Source organism: Nycticebus coucang, chromosome 3 (genome assembly GCF_027406575.1).
Source record: "Nycticebus coucang isolate mNycCou1 chromosome 3, mNycCou1.pri, whole genome shotgun sequence".
NCBI lineage: Eukaryota > Metazoa > Chordata > Mammalia > Primates > Lorisidae > Nycticebus > Nycticebus coucang.
The window spans coordinates 97,967,100-97,985,559 of NC_069782.1; positions in this window are offsets into that span (position 1 = coordinate 97,967,100).

Genomic DNA, 18,460 nt, shown 5'->3' on the forward strand with positions numbered 1-18,460 from the left:
ACGTGATAAAACAAATACAGTAATATCTCAGGATATAAAATCACTGTCCACAAATCAGTAGCCTTTGTATATGCCAATAGGAGCCAAGAGGAGAAGCTAATCAAGGACACAATTCCCTTCTCAGTAACTTCAAAGAAAATGAAATATGTAGGAATACACCTAACAAAAGAGGTGTAGGACCTTTGTAGAGAAAACTACTAAACCTAAGAAAAGAAATAACAGAAGATATTAACAAATGGAAGAACATACCAGGTTCGTGGCTGGGAAAAATCAACATTGTTAAAATGTCTATACTTCCCAAAGCAATCTACAGATTCAGTGCAATCCCCATTAAAATACCAACATCATACTTTCTAGATTTGGAAAAAATAAATCTTCATTTTGTATGGAACTAGAAAAAGAACCATATAGCTAAGGCAATTCTTAGTAATAAAAACAAGGCCAGGGGCATTAGCCTACCAGATTTTAGGCTGTACTACAAGGCCACAGTGATCGAAACAGTATGGTACTGGCACAAAAATAGAGACATAGACATCTGGAATCAAATAGGAAACCATGAGATGAAACTAAAACCTTACAGCCACCTGATCTTTGATAATCCAAATAAGAACATTCACTGGAGGAAAGAATCCCTATTTAATAAATGGGGCTGGAAGAACTGGATAACCCCATGTAAAAGACTGAAACTGGGCCTGCACCTTTCTCCACTCACTAAAATTGATTCAAGATGGATAAAAAATCTAAATGTAAGACACGAATCAATAACAATCCTCGAACAAAGTGTGGGTAAAACACTTGAACTATTGGCCTGCGGAAAGACTTTATGAAAAAGACTCCAGTGGCAATTGCAACAACAACAAAAATAAACAAATGGGACTTAATTAAACTGAAAAGCTTCTGTACAGCTAAGGAGACAATAACCAGAGCAAATAGACAACCATCAGAATGGGAAAAGATATTTGCATATTATGAATCAGACAAAAGCTTGATAACTAGAATCTATAGAGAACTCAAATTAAGCAACAATAACAACAAAAAGCCAACAACCCCCTATATCAATGGGCAAGTGAGATGAATAGAACCTTCTTTACAGAAGACAGATGAATGGCTAACAAGCATGTGAAAAAATGCTCATCATCCCTAATTATCAGAGAAATGCAAATCAAAACCACCCTGAGATATTACCTAACCCCAGTGAGAATGGCCCACATCACAAAGACTCAAAGCTGCAGGTATTAGTGTGGTTGTGGAGAGAAGAGAACGCTTTTACACTGCTGGTGGGACTGCAAACTAATACAAGCCTTTTGGAAGGAAGTATGGAAAATCCTCAAAGAACTCAAACTAGACCTCCCATTTGATCCTGCAATCCCATTACTGGGCATCTATCTAAAAAAATCCTTTTATCATAAGGACACTTGCACTAGACTATTTATTGCAGCTCAATTTACAATTGCCAAATTGTAGAAACAACCAAAATGCCCACCAATCCAGGAATGGATTAACAAGCTGTAGTATGTGTATACTATGAAATACTAGACAGCCACTAAAAAGGATGGTGACTTTACATCTTTTGTATTAATTTGGATGGAGTTGAAATACATTCTTCTTAATAAAGCATCACAAGAATGGAGAAACAAGAATCCGATGTACTCAATTCTGATATGAGGACAATGGATGCGAGTACATGGTGCGGGGAAGGGGAATGAGGGAGGGGAGAGAGCGAAGAAGGGTAGGAGGCCACAGTGTCTGACACACCTCTTTGGGGCGAGACACTATTAATAAAGGGACTTCACCCAGCAAACACAAGCAGTATAACCTGCCTCATTGTACCCTCAATGGTTCCCAACAATTAAAATAAATAAATAAATAAGAATAAAAAACAGTTTGGGTCCTGGGCTTTGTTTTGTGGGGTCACAGTTTGTCAGGGCTTTGGCCCAAGAGGAGCTAGCTGAAGGTACCCAATGGGATCAGGCTTCCCACTCAGCCTCCTAATCTGAGCAGGGCCCCTTCCCTGCAGGGCCCACCTCCAGAAACCACCAGATCCAGGCCTTCCGGGGCTTTCATTTGTCTTTAGAAAATTCTTTAGGTTACTTTGCATTTATCCCCACAGGCTACCTCCCCTGCAACACACACACATATCCTCGTAGAACACAATCATAACACACGCAACGAGCCCTTGTCAGTTGCCTGCAGATTCCCTTCCATCCTTCCTAGTATATGAACATTGCTTTTGGAACCATTTTATGTATTATGTATAAAAAGTGTGTGCTTTTATTATGCACTGTCCACTTAGTATTTCACCTATGTGTACTTGTGTTTGATAGCACTGGCTGTTTTTAAAAAAGAAGTGGAGATGGTGATACCTTAACCCCAATGAGTCTAATGGGATTTTTCAAGGCACTCTGGTCTAAGAGCAGGGTTGGGTGAACAGGGAGAGGAGAAGTCTGAAAATGCCACTTCTAAAATGCTCCAAGCACAGAATATGCCCAGTGTCCCCAGTCCTGAGCCACAGGCCTGCTTGTCTGCCTTCCAGCCCATTTCCCTAAGGTGGAAGAACTGGTGACATCTGGAAAAAGCCCCACAAGTCTCTGGAGTGGGGTCTCAGGCCATCTGGCCCCATGGACACCCCCTTGAGCACCCATTCAGCTCTGGCCACAGAGGAGGAGGCAGACTCAGCAGACCAGGGGTAGAGCCCAGATCCTTGCTAAAGATGGGCGGGCAGGAGTTCCTTAAAAATGTAAAAGTAAAAATTAGAATGAGAAAAATCAAAACAAATCACAAGTTTTAAAAAGCTGACAAATTCCCCCAAAAAACACAAAATCAGAAACAGCACTGCAGGCCAGCTTCTGCCTCTGCACATTCCCAGCCTCGTTTCCTTCCACTCCTCACCTGCCACGCTCCCCGCCTGCAAAAGGGCCACTGGGATCAAGCCCAGGCTCTGCACCTCTTGCCCCCCACAGTTGGCAGGAAGACTGCACAGGAGCCATTGTGCCCACCCCACGATGGCCTCAAACTTGACCATACATGGAAGTGCCACAACCATTTATGCACATGTCCCTAAACCCAAACCAACTATCCCCAACTCAGCATTCCTTGCCTAGCCACTCCAAGCACCAAGCAAAGTGGAGGGAGGAGAAGTTAGCGCTCTTAACTAAGAAACATTTTATTCATGTGATTCTTATAAAAACATGTGACCATGTGGATACTTTGCTAGGGCTACTCCAAGGGCCTTGGAAGACTCCAGTGCACCAAGGGGCCCCAAGACTGAAGCTTCATCAGCTTCCAGCAGCTGCACCCCTGCTGGAGACCTTCACCCTTCACTGCTCACTTTGGTTGACTTCTGTTGCAGTGTAAATGTCACCTCCTCCTGCCCCAGACTGAAGTGAGTCTTTGCTATTCCCTCTCAGAAAACCCAGCTTTTGTTCCTGCTTAGTATTTGTCACGATTTGTGGCTATATTTTTGTGTCTCCCACCAGGCCGTCATTCTCTAAAAAATTGGCAAAGTCCACTTCTGTCTTATCCACTATACATCCCCAAAGTCTAGTCCCCACGAGGACCCTGCTGATAATGACGGGGTGAGTAAGTGATGCTCTGGGGCCCTGTGTCACACTTTGTGTGTCCGAGTATAAAGCACCGAGGTCCTACAGGAACTTCTCCCTCATTGTTCACCTCTGGTGAGATCTCTCCACAGGAAGGGCTAACTGCCTGCTCGGTCCACACAAGGCCCCAAGATGTATGAAATCTGAAATAAAACAACAGAAAAGAGAAAACAATCCCAGGGAAGATGGGGGAGTATCGCCCCTTTATAATCCATATTAGAAATATTTTAAAAATAGAAAAAGGAGTGATACAAATTATGAAAATACAAGAGCAGTGCTTTCGCACAAATCGGCCAGAAAGTTCTGGAAGGCTCAAAAGAAAGCAAGACAGAGACACAGGATGGAACGAGTTAAATCCATTATGCACACATGAAACACATGACATTATATAAATATTTCTTAGAAATATGAAATTAAGCTGGAAAACAGATTGGTTAAAGGAATAAGAAAGAAGAAGAGAGAGAGGAAAGAAGGGAGGGATAGCTAAGATCTCAAATTTGGCAAAATGAGAAAAGTTACTTAAAAGACTGTAACAATTCTCAGCCTGAACTAAAACTGGCCCCTCCTGGCTCCCGTGTGGCACACCTGATGAGGGCAACTGTCAGACTGGTCACACTGTGAGTTGGTTTCAGGCTGGGCACCAGTGGCCACCAGGCCTCACACTCAGCCACCCAAAAGGCTCCTGAAGCCTGGTCTCTGCTCACCTGGAAATCTCACCTCCAGGGCTGGTCCTAGGGAGCTCTAGCCTGTCACACATTCACAGAGGAGAATCCAGGAGCAAAGGCTAATACTCCCCTTGTCCTCCAGCCCTGTTTCCATGGTAACTGAGACCCTCATGCTGTGAAAACCAGGAGGGGAAGCCCACCCCAGCTCCCCCAAGCCAAAGCAGAACAAGCTCTCTCTTTCCGGGGCCTCCCTGCCAGCACCACAGCAGCAGCCCCAGCCCCTCCCGCGAATGTCCTTTGTCTCCGGTGGTGTCTGTAAACCTTGCTGCCCCCTCCGTCTCCCCTCCAGGCCCCTTCTCTATCTGCAGTGCAGCACATGTTCCCCCGCCCCCTGATTGATCTATTCAAGGAGAACGGGGCGAAATGACTCTTTAATTAATCTCCTGCCTTAATTAATTATTGTAATGGCTTTCAACTTGGGGGGTGGGGGGAAGGCCACAATGTGCTTAATACGTTTTTATGTTTTATGTCGACAAACACATTCTCTACTTGGCAGAGAAAGAAGAGGCCTGTTTTGGGTTTGGGGCTTCGTAGTGATTTATAAAGGACATTAACACTAGAGAAATCCTCCTGCTCTGGATCACGTCCTGGCTAGCTTTGGTGACCTGAACTCTCACCCTCCACCCCCTCCTCTCACTTAAACTCCCCCAGACTTCCCAACTCCATTTTCCCAATGCTCCTCCCTCTCCTAACCCACCTCTTCGGGGTTCACATCCCTCTTCCTCACCCCTCACACCCTCTTACTGTTTCTCGCCCTCTCTCCAAAACCATGAGTGAGGACGCTTTTTCTTTTTTCAGTCTCACCTTGTCACCCTGGGTAGAGTGCCATGACGTCACAGCTCACAGAAACCTCAAACTCTTGGGCTCAAGCAATTCTCGTGTCTCAGCCTCCCAAGTAGCTGAGATGACAGGCAACCCACAATGCCCGGCTATTTTTAGAGGCAGGGTCTCTCTCTGGCTCAGGCTGGTCTTGAACCTGTGAGCTCAGGCAATCCACCTGCCTAGGCTTCCCAGAGTGCTAGGATTACAGGTGTGAGCCACTGTGCCCACTCTTAAGGAAAACGGCTGCTGAGCAGAAGTTCTTAGGTTTGACATGCATCAGTGGCGCGCAGCAAGGCAAGGGTCTCACAGGGCATTGTGGGCAGAAGACGTGGGAACTGGGTCAGCTTTGGCCTATCTCTATGTGGCAACCACTCAGCCAGTCTTTAGGGAAGCCTTGCCTACCCTGTGAGTGGAGGAGAAGATTACCAGGGAGAACTTGTGTAAACTACCTGTTTTCTAGGTGTTAGTGGCCCTGGGTGGGAAGCCCCTTGGAGAAGGCTTCCAGGTTTTCTGTGAGTAGGGAAAAAGCCATCTGGGCTGGCAGAATTTCTGCTGAGAAGAAAGAAAATGAAGTAAAGAAGAAAAACAGGCCCACAAATCACTCTTCAATGAGGTGAGAGTCTCCATGGCAACCTGCCCAGGACTGAGCACCAAGCAGGCAGGAGATGCGCTGTCGCCATGGAAACTACATCCTAGAAACCCACTGGTATTGGTCCCTGTTTGCCTTTGCAGATGTGGTATTGGGGGCAGGGGCTAGACTTGCAGGGTCCGTGGCAGAACTGGGATGGAGTAAGAGTGAGCAAGAGACAAGAGGGGTAGGAGTGAGGAGGGAGGGAAGAGGACAGGAAGGAGAGAGTTGGGAACGATGGAGGAGAGGACGATCCCAGGATCCAGACAGCTGCTCTAGAGGCATCCTGAATCCTCTGGCCCTTTCCCAGCAGAGAAGGAAGTGCCCCAGGTGCCAACTGAGGTAATGTACAGATGAAGGAGTCTGGGCTGGAGACCAGGCTGAGTCAATCCAGGCACCCACCCATCCTCATTGCTTTTATCCCATCTCTGGTTATCATTTACTCAAGATGAGTAAATGGATCGCACCCTGAGGCGCCCATTCACCACCCCACATCAACTCCCCAAAGGGTCTGAAACTAGAGGAAATCTAGCTGGGGCCTCCAATTCCTCCTCTGCCCCAGGGACCCCAGCATAAGGATGCCAGAGAGGGTGATTGGAAGCTGAGCTCCAAAGCCCGCCTCTTGCCCTCATTACATTCACAGCAGATTTGCAGTTCTTATTCTGGAAATTTACGACGCAATTAGGTACCTATCGCCACCTGCTGGTAGCCACTGGAAGCAAGGTGGCAGTGACTAGACTTGGCTGGTCTTAGCCGTCCTCTGCAGCAGAGCCAAGGACCTATCTCTTCAAGCCACGTGTCAGCTAGGACTCTCCACCAAACCCCCTCGGATGGCCTGTGGGCCAGATGAACCCTTCAGTCAAATGAACCACAGAAGGCCTCCAGCTTGGAGCGCCAGTGCCAACTCTGCTCTGACCAGCTGTGTGATCTTGGCAAGTCTGTTGCCTCGCTGGGGTTCTGTATCACATCTGTGCAACAGAACGTTGGACCGGATTACCCCTCAGGGCTCTTTATAGCTTGGATTATAGTGCCTTGACTCCAGCCAAAATCTAGTCACTCCCTAGAGTATTTGGTTGAGTCTGAGAGGAGGAATCAAACCCTTCCCCCAGTGTCTCTCAGCACTGCTCCATGGCTGGGGGGCTGAAGGGGGTCCAGCGCAGGAAGACACCAGAGTTCCCATCACCTTTCCTTTACCAGGTGGGCCCTGCCAAGAGGGAGGAAGAAATTGAAGCCCCAGCACACCTGGCACCCTCTGCAAACGTGCCCCTGCTTACCCCAGCCCCACCTACCCCTCCTCTGTGGTCTGGACGAGCTCCTGGGCCACAAGACTCCTAGAAATCTCTAGGGGAAGAGATCTAGGGAACCAGCACTCTCCCTCTGGCCTATGACACAGGCGGCTCCTCCACATTCTGCAGGTGGAATGCCACTTCAGGACAAGGTGATGAGTGTGTGACGCTTCCTGAGCATCTATGAATGAATATGTGACTGCTGAGCTGTCTACAGCCATCAGAGGAGCCAGGGATGCAAGAGAGGAGGTCTGGAAGGGACGGTGGGCACCTTGATGTTCCAGAAAGTCACTCAGTAAGGGAATACAGGCTTCAAATAGGAGAATCAAGTTCAAATCATAGCTTTCCTGCTTGGTATTCCACACCCTCAGGCCATCTTCCCATTCGCTAATCAGAGGTAATAGCAGTATCTACCTCTCAGAGTTCTGCTGAAAAGGGAACGAGGTTGTGCATGTAAATCCCTTAGCAGCACTCATTATCATGGACTCAATTCAGAAGACCCCAGATTTGGGCCAGGCCAACTCCAACTCATCCTAACATCAAGGACAATCTCACACGTTTCTTCCATCAACAACTATTAGCTAAGCATCTACTAGAAGCCAAACACTGTGGTGGACAGCAGGACTAGAATAACAAAGAAGATGGACACAAGGCCAGCCTTCATGTGGGACACAAGGGAGAGTAGTGGATGGACACCAAACAAATAATGACACAAAGAATGAATTACTCTTATTTTTGAAGGGGAAGAAAAAGTACAAGGGAGCATGTAACCAGGGAGCTGACCTACTCTGAGTACTTAGGGAGGATTGATCTTTGGCTCTTCCTCTTTTTTGCTGATAGAAATGAGCTTAGCATTGGAGCCATCTTGAGTCATAAGGCAAAGCTGCTGGATAACAGGGGCCTGCATTCCTGATAACTTTGTGAAGGTGCCTAAACCCCCTCTGTACTGTCTACTCCTTACTTGTAGGGAAAAAAGTAACATTTATTTTATTTACAGAGAATTGTTTTAGGTTTTTCGGTCCTTGTCCTCAGAAAACTCTCATAGGACTGAAATTATAGTAAAGATGCTTCCTGATAATTGGTCTGTAAGAAGCTTAGGGATGGGACACAGCTACAAGAGGGACTCTACCTAAGAAATTCAAATATTGTGACCTGGTTGCTTGTTCAGGTTGTTTACACTAACTGAAATTTAAAAAAAAAAAGTTTGGGGCAAGAAGGGAGTCTCAATAGCATTAGTTGAATTAGCTTAATTGAGTGGGACGGAGTTGACAAGAGACAGAACAATCACTGGACAAACAAATTGAGGTGGATGTAAATCTGAGGCAAAAAGCTGGAATCATTTCTAGAGCTGTCTGGGGACAGAGCTAAAGAAAGGTGGGACAGAGAAACTCAGCAGCCAAGGACAGGGTCTGACAGAGCAAGAGTTAAAAGATTTAAACCCAGGGAGATACCTAACATCCAAACCAAGTATCTTAAAGAGTTGGAGAGTTCCTCAGGGATGGCTTCAAGTTGCTTCTGACCTTGAGCATAATGTCAAGGAAAGACCCAAGACATGGACACGGAGGGACCTAGGTTTAAGTCCTGCTACTTACTATCTGGGTGAGTTCAAATAAATGGCCTGGCTTCTCTGAGTCTTCATTGGACCATAAAACAATTAACATAGCTGGAATAATAAGTATGGAATCCTCCACACACTGCCTGCCACGGGTAGGCCCCTAATCCATTGTAATCAATTCTGTGCTATGGAAGATGGACTAAAGGTGACCCTGTGATTCCAGCCTCCAGTGTTCATGCTTTTCTGGGATCCCTTTCCCTGAGTGGATCTGTGACTTGTGTCCAACCAACAGAATGTGCAAAGGTGACAGGACATCTAGAATTAGTGGATTCACTCTAGGGCTATTGTTCCCAACCACCAACCCCTTACATACACACACCTTGAACCCACAGAAGGAAGTCAGCAGCTGCAGTGAGCAAAGCTTCATCTGTATTTACAGCCATTCCCCATCCCTCCCATCACCAACTGAGCTCCACTTCCTGTCACATCAGCATTAGATTCTTTTTTTTTTTTTTTTTTAGAGACAGAGTCTCACTTTGTCACCCTCAGTAGAGTGCCATGGCGTCACAGCTCACAGCAACCTCCAGATTTTGGGCTCAGGCAATTCTCTTGCCTCAGCCTTCTGAGTAGCTGGGACTACAGGTGCCTGCCACAATGCCTGGCAAAGCATTAGATTCTCATAGGAGCATGAACCCACTATAAAAGGGGAAGGCAAGAGACCTAAATTGTGCTGTTCCTCAGAGAATAAAATGCACCCCCTACCCTGGTCCACAGAAAAATTGTCTTCCATGAAGCCAATCCCTCATGCCGAAAGGGTTGGGGATTGCTGCTCTAGAGTCTCTCCATTGCTCACTTTGAAGAAACAAGCTTGAGTCCTCCAGCTACAAGAAAGTGAATTCTGCCAGTAACTCACCTAGAGAACTTAGAAGTGGACCCTTCTCAGGTTTAGAATTGGACCCAGCCCTGGCTGACCCTGTTTGCAGCCTTGCAGAGAACCCTCTGAGACCTGCTGAGCCCAGAAACTGTAAGATACTAAATGTGTGTTGTTGTAAGCTGCTAAGTTTTTGGTAATTTGTTGCACAGCACAGAAACCAAATAGAGGTGAAATATCAAGAATATTTCATTCACTATTTAAGGAATAATAACTTCACTTTTCTCTCAACCTCAAAAGGGTGTGTTATTTCCCCCTTTTATGGAGAGAAAACTGAGGCTTAGGAAGAAACTAATTTCCCTGAGGCCACACAACTGTGGGAGTGGTGGTGTGGGAGTAGGACACAGCCTCCAGAGCCTACTATAAGCTAGGAGGAGCCTGTGGACCCCCGATGGCAGCAGCAGCAGCCTTAACCTGCACAGCTCTGTGTAGCATCCTGCCACCTTTAAGAGACTATGCCCTGCTCAGTTCTCCATAGGCCACACTCCTCCCTATAGCCTGGTACCCAGCTGTTTCACATGGTTCTCTCAGTCACCTGCCTGGCCCCTGAGGGCATTTGAGTTCCAACTGGTATAATTGGGTCAGTAGTAGTCAAGAGCCCAAGTAGATCATGCCTTGTTTGCTCAAGGGCTTAGAAGCAAAGGGCAAAAGTCTAACTCCCCTGGGAATAGAGCAGAGGAAATGAGAAGCTAGCATGTGACTCAGACGGCAATGCTCCAATCTCTTCCTGAGCTGCGAGGCCATGGCTTCCACAACATCTGTGTGTCCCAGGGCCACTGCACCCTCTGCACCCCGGGCTGGGCCTGGTCTGTGACAGCAGAAAAGGGACAGGAAAGCACAGAGGCTATGGTGCTGAGAAGGGACCCCCCCCCACGCTCCCGGAATAGGAGTGGGGTGTCCTCAGCTGGTGGACTTCACTGGTGGGTTGCTGCTTCATTTAAGAGAGACATGGACATGCAGGCAGATGTCACAGGGATCATTTATACTGTTGACACAAGTTTCTTTCTTCCTCCCTCCTTCCTTCCCTCTCTCTTGTCCTATCACTTGTGCAGGAGGATAGAACTTCCTGCATTCCTAGCTGGAGAATAAAGCCCCTGAGTACACAGGTGACCAGGAGGTATCCACCCTGGCCTAGGCAAAAGCCCTGCTTTTTGGGTCCCCTTCTCCCTTTAGCTGAGCTGGAGCCTCATGCCTTTTCACATAATTCACTGAGCAATCCCTGAGCTTTGACTAAGGGCCAGGCCCTCTGTTGGGTGCTAGGAATACAAAAAAAAAACAAGTATGATCTCTGCCCTGGAAAACTTAGTCTGGCATATGAGAGGGTGAGAGCCACAAACTGTTGCCCAAAAAGAAAGCAGCTCCTGCCTGGAGAAAGGAAATTCACAGGGCAGTGCCTGAAGCTCATGGGTAGGGCGCCAGCCATATACACCCAGGCTAGAAGGTTCGAACCCGGCCTGACCAGCTAAACAACAATGACAACTGCAACAAAAAAATAGCCAGGTGTTATGGTAGGTGCCTGTACTCCCAGCTACTTGGGAGGCTGAGGCAAAAGAATCGCTTAAGTCCAAGAATTTGAGGTTGCTGTGAGCTGTGACACCATGGGCCTCAGCACTCTATAGAGGGCGACATAGTGACACTCTGTCTCAAAAGAAAAAAAAAGGAAATTCACAGCTCGGGAACTGCGCTCCTTGTTTTCAAGCTGCCCTAGTGAATACGGTTGTGTGGCCAAGATGGAGAACCACTGTCACAGGAAAAGGAGCGCCTTGTCCAAGGTGCTTGTGGTTGCCTTATATGTTCCCTTGCTGAAAGCATCCAGATTTCAGCCACTTCATCAGAAGAAGGCAGTTTCTCAGGATTAGCCAAGCTCAAATCTGCAATGGAACCACCCTCGCATAGGCCAGTGCCTCAGAGATAAGCTTCTCAACTGCATTATACCAATGAGTAGCCATATAGGAAACTTTTTCAATTTTTCCCCCAAAATTTCTTTTCTTTTCTTTTTTTTTTTTTTTTTTGTAGAGACAGAGTCTCACTTTATGGCCCTCAGTAGAGTGCCGTGGCCTCACACAGCTCACAGCAACCTCCAACTCCTGGGCCTAGGCGATTCTCCTGCCTCAGCCTCCCAAGTAGCTGGGACTACAGGCGCCCGCCACAACGCCCAGCTATTTTTTGGTTGCAGTTCGGCCGGGGCAGGGTTTGAACCCGCCACCCTCGGTATATGGGGCCGGCGCCTTAACGACTGAGCCACAGGCGCCGCCCTTCCCCCAAAATTTCAAAAGCAAATTGCATTTTAATATTCTTGACTTGGAGCAGACAATTTTCACTAAGGAGTAGCACAGGAAGTGATCTGATACAAACCCTCATCCGTGGCGCTGCTTCCTGCCCCGGTACCTTACACACATTTTTCATTTGCACCCTTAGATGCCACATTATCCCCATTTCACAGATAAGGAAATTGAGGCAAAGTAACTTGCCCAAAGACATACAACTAGCAAGTGGCAGATCTGTCTGACTTGTCTGCTCCTTGCCTCTGATAAAAAAAGGTAATGGCCCTGTGTCATGAATGACAGCCGAGTCAGCAGCGTTGCATTCATCAAGGGAAATCACTGGGCTCTGGACCCTGGACTCTGGGCAAGGACAGGCAAGTGTGAGGTGCTGATGGGCACTGCTAGATGTAGCCAGCCCCAACTAGACAAAGCAAGTCCCTCCCATAGGGTCCCCTAGCCTGACCATAGCAACCTTGAGCTAGAAGATAACCAAGTCTGAAAATTCTCATGCCATCTCCTACACTGAAAGTTTAGATACCAGAAGGTCTTGGTTCAAGACTGGGCCTCAGTGACACTGGCGACAAATCTTCCCCCAGGGGTCAGCACTAGGGCAACCTTCATCACAGTTAGCCAGAGGCTGCAGAGGCAGGCCCAGATCTGCCACTCACCAACCATGCAGACACATATAAATTACTTTAATCTCTCTGAGTCACATTCCCCATCTGGGTAAAGAGAAAGACATCTATTTTTCTTTCTTTAGGAGGATGAAGTGAGGGGAGGCTTATGAATGCTCCTGACATAGGGGTGTCCAAGACAGACCACACTACATGAGAAATTACAATGGAATTGTGTGTGCTCTCCACCAGAATCTCACCAAAATATAATAAGGTAATCGCAAGACTGGGGTGACTGAGGAGAGCACTCAACTGGGGCAGGGGAGATGAGAAAGTGCAGTTTATTTGCAGGAGGGAAGTCGGGCTCCCACTCAGAAATTCCACCAGGTGGTGCCATGGGACAACATTCACAACCCCTCTGGTCTCCAGACCAAAATGGCCGAGTTTTCGTGGCTTCCCGCAGAGGATGGCGAGTTCATTAGCCAGTTCAAAGCTAAAGAAAGCCTCGGACTCAATCATTTTTCATGGCTTCCCTTAACCTCCTTAATCCAGATGTTCATCAAAAACAGGGCGTCAGAGGAAGGAGGGGAAAGTGATGCTGGCAATGCCAAGCCAGGTAGCAGCAAAGTCCCATCAAGCGCCTACTGGGGGCAAAGCCCACCAGGGCAGGTATGGCCAAATTTCAGGGCTGAAAGGGGCCTTCACAGAAATCTAGCTCAGCACCTTTGCTTTTCAGAATGGAGGCCAGAGAGGGTTACTCCCCAGCCTGGAGGAGTGACCCCGAAAGTAGCTTTCAGGTGAGGCCACCTCGCCTCCTTTGCAGAGCCAGGTGAGGGCAGAAATCACACCCTATCCAACTGCAAAGGGGACTCGGAAAATCAGTCAGGTTGTGACTTTCCCCCTCAGGCCCTGGAGAAAAGGAGACATTTCTGTCAGGATCCCCCCACTTCAGAGAAAAGCCCCATAGAGTGTCAGGGCCGGAACTGCAGGGCCCTTGGGGGCCAACAGGGCAGCACCCTATGGTACAGATGACTCCGCTGAGGCCAAGAGCAGGTCAGCACTCCAAAAGATTGCGGAGGGTAGAAGCTCTTCACAGATATATGAAATGTGTCCAGGATATACTGCTAAGTGAAAAATGTGAGGGGCAGAAAATGTTTGTAAAAAAATAAGAAAAAATTGTGTATTCACATTTGCTCATGTTTGCATAGCTACGTCTGGAAGGATTTAAGACACTAAGGGCAGTAGCTATAGAGTGGGGGGCTGATGGGGACAGTGCAGGGAGCAAGACCTTTCTCTGTAGCATTTGCGTGTTTGGTCTTTGGACTGTGTGACTGCATTACCTCACAAAGGCTAAATTTTTTTTTTTTTTTTTTTTTTTGGCCGGGGCTGGGTTTGAACCCGCCACCTCCGGCATATGGGACCGGCGCCCTACTCACTGAGCCACAGGCACCGCCCACAAAGGCTAAATTTTTTAAAATAGCTTGCTCAAGATCATACCATATGTCCCCAGGGTATGAAATGCCTTGGGTGGTACACAAGATGATTGTAAACAATTCACAAACACAGCAGGAATCATCTGGTGAGGAAGCTGTTCCCTCTGCATTTCTCTTCAGTCCTCTGACTCTGAGTCCATCAGGGAGAATGTCTCCGTGTGGTGCTAGTCAGTATTCGACAACGCTTTAAATCCTCATAAACCAACTTTTAACAAAGAAAGCAAAAAGCAGAAAGAGGGATGGAGGGAGGGGGGTGGGGCCTTGATGTGTGTCACACTTTATGAGGGCAAGACATGATTGCAAGAGGGACTTTGGCTAACAATTGAAATCAGTGCAACCTGGCTTATTGTACCCTCAATGAATCCAACAATAAAAAAAATAAAATAAAATAAAAAAAGAAAGCAGCCATCAGGCTTGAAGCCTTGGACATCCACAGCAGCTAACTAAAATGGAATAGTGGGGCGGGGCATGATGGCTTCCACCTATAATCCTAGCACTCTGGGAAACTGAGGCAGGAGAATTGCTTGAGCTCAGGAGTTCGAGACCAGCCTGAGCTAGAGCAAGACCCTATCTCTAAAAATAGCCAGGCATTGTGGTGGGCGCCTGTGGTCTCAGCTACTCAGGAGGCTGAGGCAACAGGATTGCTTGAGCCGAAGAGTTTGAGGTTGCTGTGAGCTAGGACACCATAGCACTCTACCAAACAATAAAATAAATAATATTGTGTATTAATGAATTCATAAATTAATGCCCTCGAACCTCCCATTGTAGGAGATGCAGACAAGGACACGGGTACAGAGCGATGATGGGCTGTGCTGTGGACACTGCTGGCTGACAAAGATGGAGCTGGGGGTAGGAACCAAGCACAGGGCCCCCAGAAAGGCCCCCATAGCCCAGAGTACAGACCAGCCCTGGCTCCCAGCCCCGTGCTCCCCCTGCCAGGCCCCTTGAAGCAGCTGGTCTCAGGTTTCACCTTGAGCAGCTTCAAATTTCTCCTTCCAAGCTCTGGGTCCCCAGAATCATGGAGTTTCACCACCCCCAAACCACAGGATGAAGGAAACACACACACCCTCTTCAATGCCATCGAAGCTGTCACTCCTTCTGCTTATTGAATTTTCTGTCCCCTGTGCTGCCCCTTCAGGCTCTGGGCAGCAGCAGGAGCAAGAGAGAGCTTGCTTGTTCTTAGGGAGTTTCAGGTTCTGTCTCCATCTAGTTTGGCAGCAGAACTCAGCCACCCTCTCCAAGATCCCCACGCCGCCCCTTAGGGACCCTTTAAGCAATCACTTGTGTGCATTTGCAGTGAAAATACCATGCATGTGGGAATGTAGGGGAAAGAGCTGCACCCCGACACAGGGACTGTGGCCCAGGGCTGGGCAGCTACAGCAGCACCCTCACACCCCGCTCTGTGCACTCAAGCCTCACAGAGCTAATCTGGCGGTGGTGCAGGCAGGTCATGCATGAGGCCTGGCAATTTGTATATGTAACAGCTCTCTGAGTGATGCTGACGCGGGTGAAGTGGAGAAGCAGCCAAAAGCACGGCTGTGGGCCTGTTTGAATCCTAGCTCCACCCATTTCAAACCCTCTAGTGTCCTCAGCAGTGAAATAAAGATGATGGTAACAGGACCTATGTCATACTTTTCTAGTGACAAATAACATAAAGTGCTTAGCACAGGGCTGGGCACCCCCATGTGCTCTCAATAAATATCTTCTAGTTCCGACACTCAAGACCAACAAGCCCCTCAGCTTCCAGGAGTGCAGTGAAGCAGCTGCATTTCTTCCCAAAGAGCTGGGGAAGAGGTAACACTGGGTCTTAAAAGCCCAGCACCTTCCCACCCAGGGCTCCTGGGACACAATAGCCACTTTGGAGCCAAGGCCCCTGGTACAGACCAAGGTGTGGTATGTGTAAAAACTGGCACTGGCACAGTCCCTCCTCCCCACAGCCTGTCTCTCACACGCCATGCCCCGGTGAGCCCCTGAAAGGCAGGCAGGACTCAGATCAGCTCCTGTCTTAGTGATGAAGAAACCAAGGCTTGAGAGGCTAAGGGAACTGTCCAAGGTCATGGACCCATGAAGAGCAGAGCTGAGGATGCAAACAGGTTTCCTCTGCTGCCCAGTTGGCCACAGGGCATGGGACAGGCCGTCGGGGTTCCGCGATGCCATGTCTCCAGCCCTGACCCAGGGCCTTGTCGGAGCCAGGACACTAGGTCTCCGGCCCTGGCCCACTCAACTGTCTGGACATGGACCACTGCTCCAGCTTACGCGGGGTAGGTCTCATTTAGGTCTCAGGTGCCGAAGCACCTTAGAAGTCACAGTCAATATTAGTAGGAGTGAGCATCTCAGCAGCAGTCTATCAGTCTTAGTTTGAGCAGTAGCTTCTCCTGAGGCTATTTATAGAAGTGATACCCCACAGGTGTGGAGATTGCTAGGCAAAGATGTACATACTTTTCGTGCTCTTTAACGAGAGACCGATGATAATGCTAAATGATGTTAAATCCCTTCCCCAATCCCTTATCACCAAGTTAATTCTCATAGGTGCCTCCTACAATAGGCTTTCTTCCTGTGCTTAGGTTCAAGCCTCCAACTAGGCAGAGGCTCTGACCATTGCCCCAGGACTTCCTCTCAGACTCACAGTTACAGTCACCGGTTAAGAAGCCTGATCCCTTGGCCTGGTCCTAGGGAGGAAGGAGCCAGGAGAGGGCTCCTTGGGAGACCTTGGGGAGCTTGGTGTCTCACTCTGAGGAGCAGAGAATGTGGGCCCCACCTCCAGGGATGGCTGGAGGGTAGAGAGAGGTAGGGCTTACTTACAACCCAGGATCTTGGAACTTGTGGAAGGACCAGCCCAGGAGGACATTGGGCACAGAGATGGAGCAGGAACAACCACAAGTCAGATCCCAGGAGCTCCACTCGCCAGGTGGTGCCAGGGAGGGAATCAAAATGACCACATGCAGGTGGCTACTCTCCTTTGCAGCCCCACAGCGATGGCAGGGCCTGGTGGGACCTGAGCTGCAGGCTCACGTGGGTGGGAGTAAGGGTAGCTCTCTCCAGGCAGCTGGGCTACAAATCCAACCTGACACATAGACACAGGGCACCGAGGATTAGCCTTGAAGATTAACAGAAACCTCCCTTGAAATCTGCCCTCTTGGGCAGGATTAGAACCAGCAAAGCAGCCAAGTCTGGGGGGTCCTGTCACACAGTGGGCACTGGGGAGAGGTGCAGGCAGAGCAGGAAGAGCCCATCCCTCTCAGTGAGCTTCCAGTCAGGATAACTAAGTCAAAGCAGCCATGGCTCATTCAGAAAGCCATCAACTCTGCATCTGGCCATCTGCAGCAACAAGGCTCTACCTGCAAAGAATGTGTCTGCACCCAGGAGTCCTTAGTGAGATGAGATCCCTTGGTGGGACACAAGGACACAGCCCCCAGGCTGCACACAGCTGTACAACCCCAGGGGGTGCCTCCTGACACCACACTGTCTCTGTCTAGGGACAGGCTGTTCCAGCACGCTGGGCTCAGAAGTCAGGCAGAGAAGAGGTCAGCAAATGGCCAGATCCTGAGGGGCACAGGGAAATGTGTTGCTCAAGGAAGAGCCAACAGCTCAATGTAAACCAAGAAGCTCTAAGTGTGGAGCCCAGTCAACAAGGCACAAGAAGTCACCCCTTCTTAGTCTCCATCAACGTACTTCTAGTCCCCAGCCCCCAGCGCTCAGGCTGGCCAACTAAGCCTTTGAAGAGACCTCTGCCCCATGTGTCTTAGACACACAGGCCATGGCTGCTGGATGCTCTTCTCGCCTCTAGCATGCTGCCTGGAAGTGAGGGCAGCCCTCTCCTACAGGAAAGCCCGGCTTACCCTGGCCTACCCTGGAGTACCCCAGTTCTCCACAAAGGGCTTGGTTAAGGCAATAGACACTGAATTCTAGAAAAAGATACTATTCTAAGCCTTGAATTTGTAGACTCAGATTCATAACCCCTAAAGGTATTTTATAACTTGGGGGCCACTTACAATTTATTTCTTCAGAGTCCCATACCTTTGAAAGGGGAAAACGAAAGGAAAAACCCAGCCCTGAGAGACAAGCCGAAAGGGGAAAGGAATTGAAGGGGAGTGGGATGTGGGGCAGGAACTTCCCTGTGGCTGATAGGTTAGGGCCTCAGGGGCTTGGGGCCGGGTGGGCAGGTTGCCAGGGCAGAAGGAGATGCCACCAGCAGAGCTGAGCACCAACCTCTCCTTACCCAGACCCCACCCCCAGAAGCGCCCAGCACCCTTCTGTTCTCTATGTACATCATAAAGGGAACATGTATTCTCACCACTGCCAGGAAATAAAGACACAGAAAACATTCTTTGAGAGACGAGTCCTTTTCCAACACCACAAGCTCCCCCAGGAATGTGTGAGATGAGGTCACCAGCCCCTCAAGGGCAGCAGAACCTTCAGGAGAAGGTTCTGTTCTGAGCAGCACAGCAGGCTCTCTGAGGAGGGGTAGAATCCATCTCCCTCTACCTTCTTCCAGCCCTGGCAACTCCTGAATATGCCTTTTCCCCCAAACAACCAAATGTGA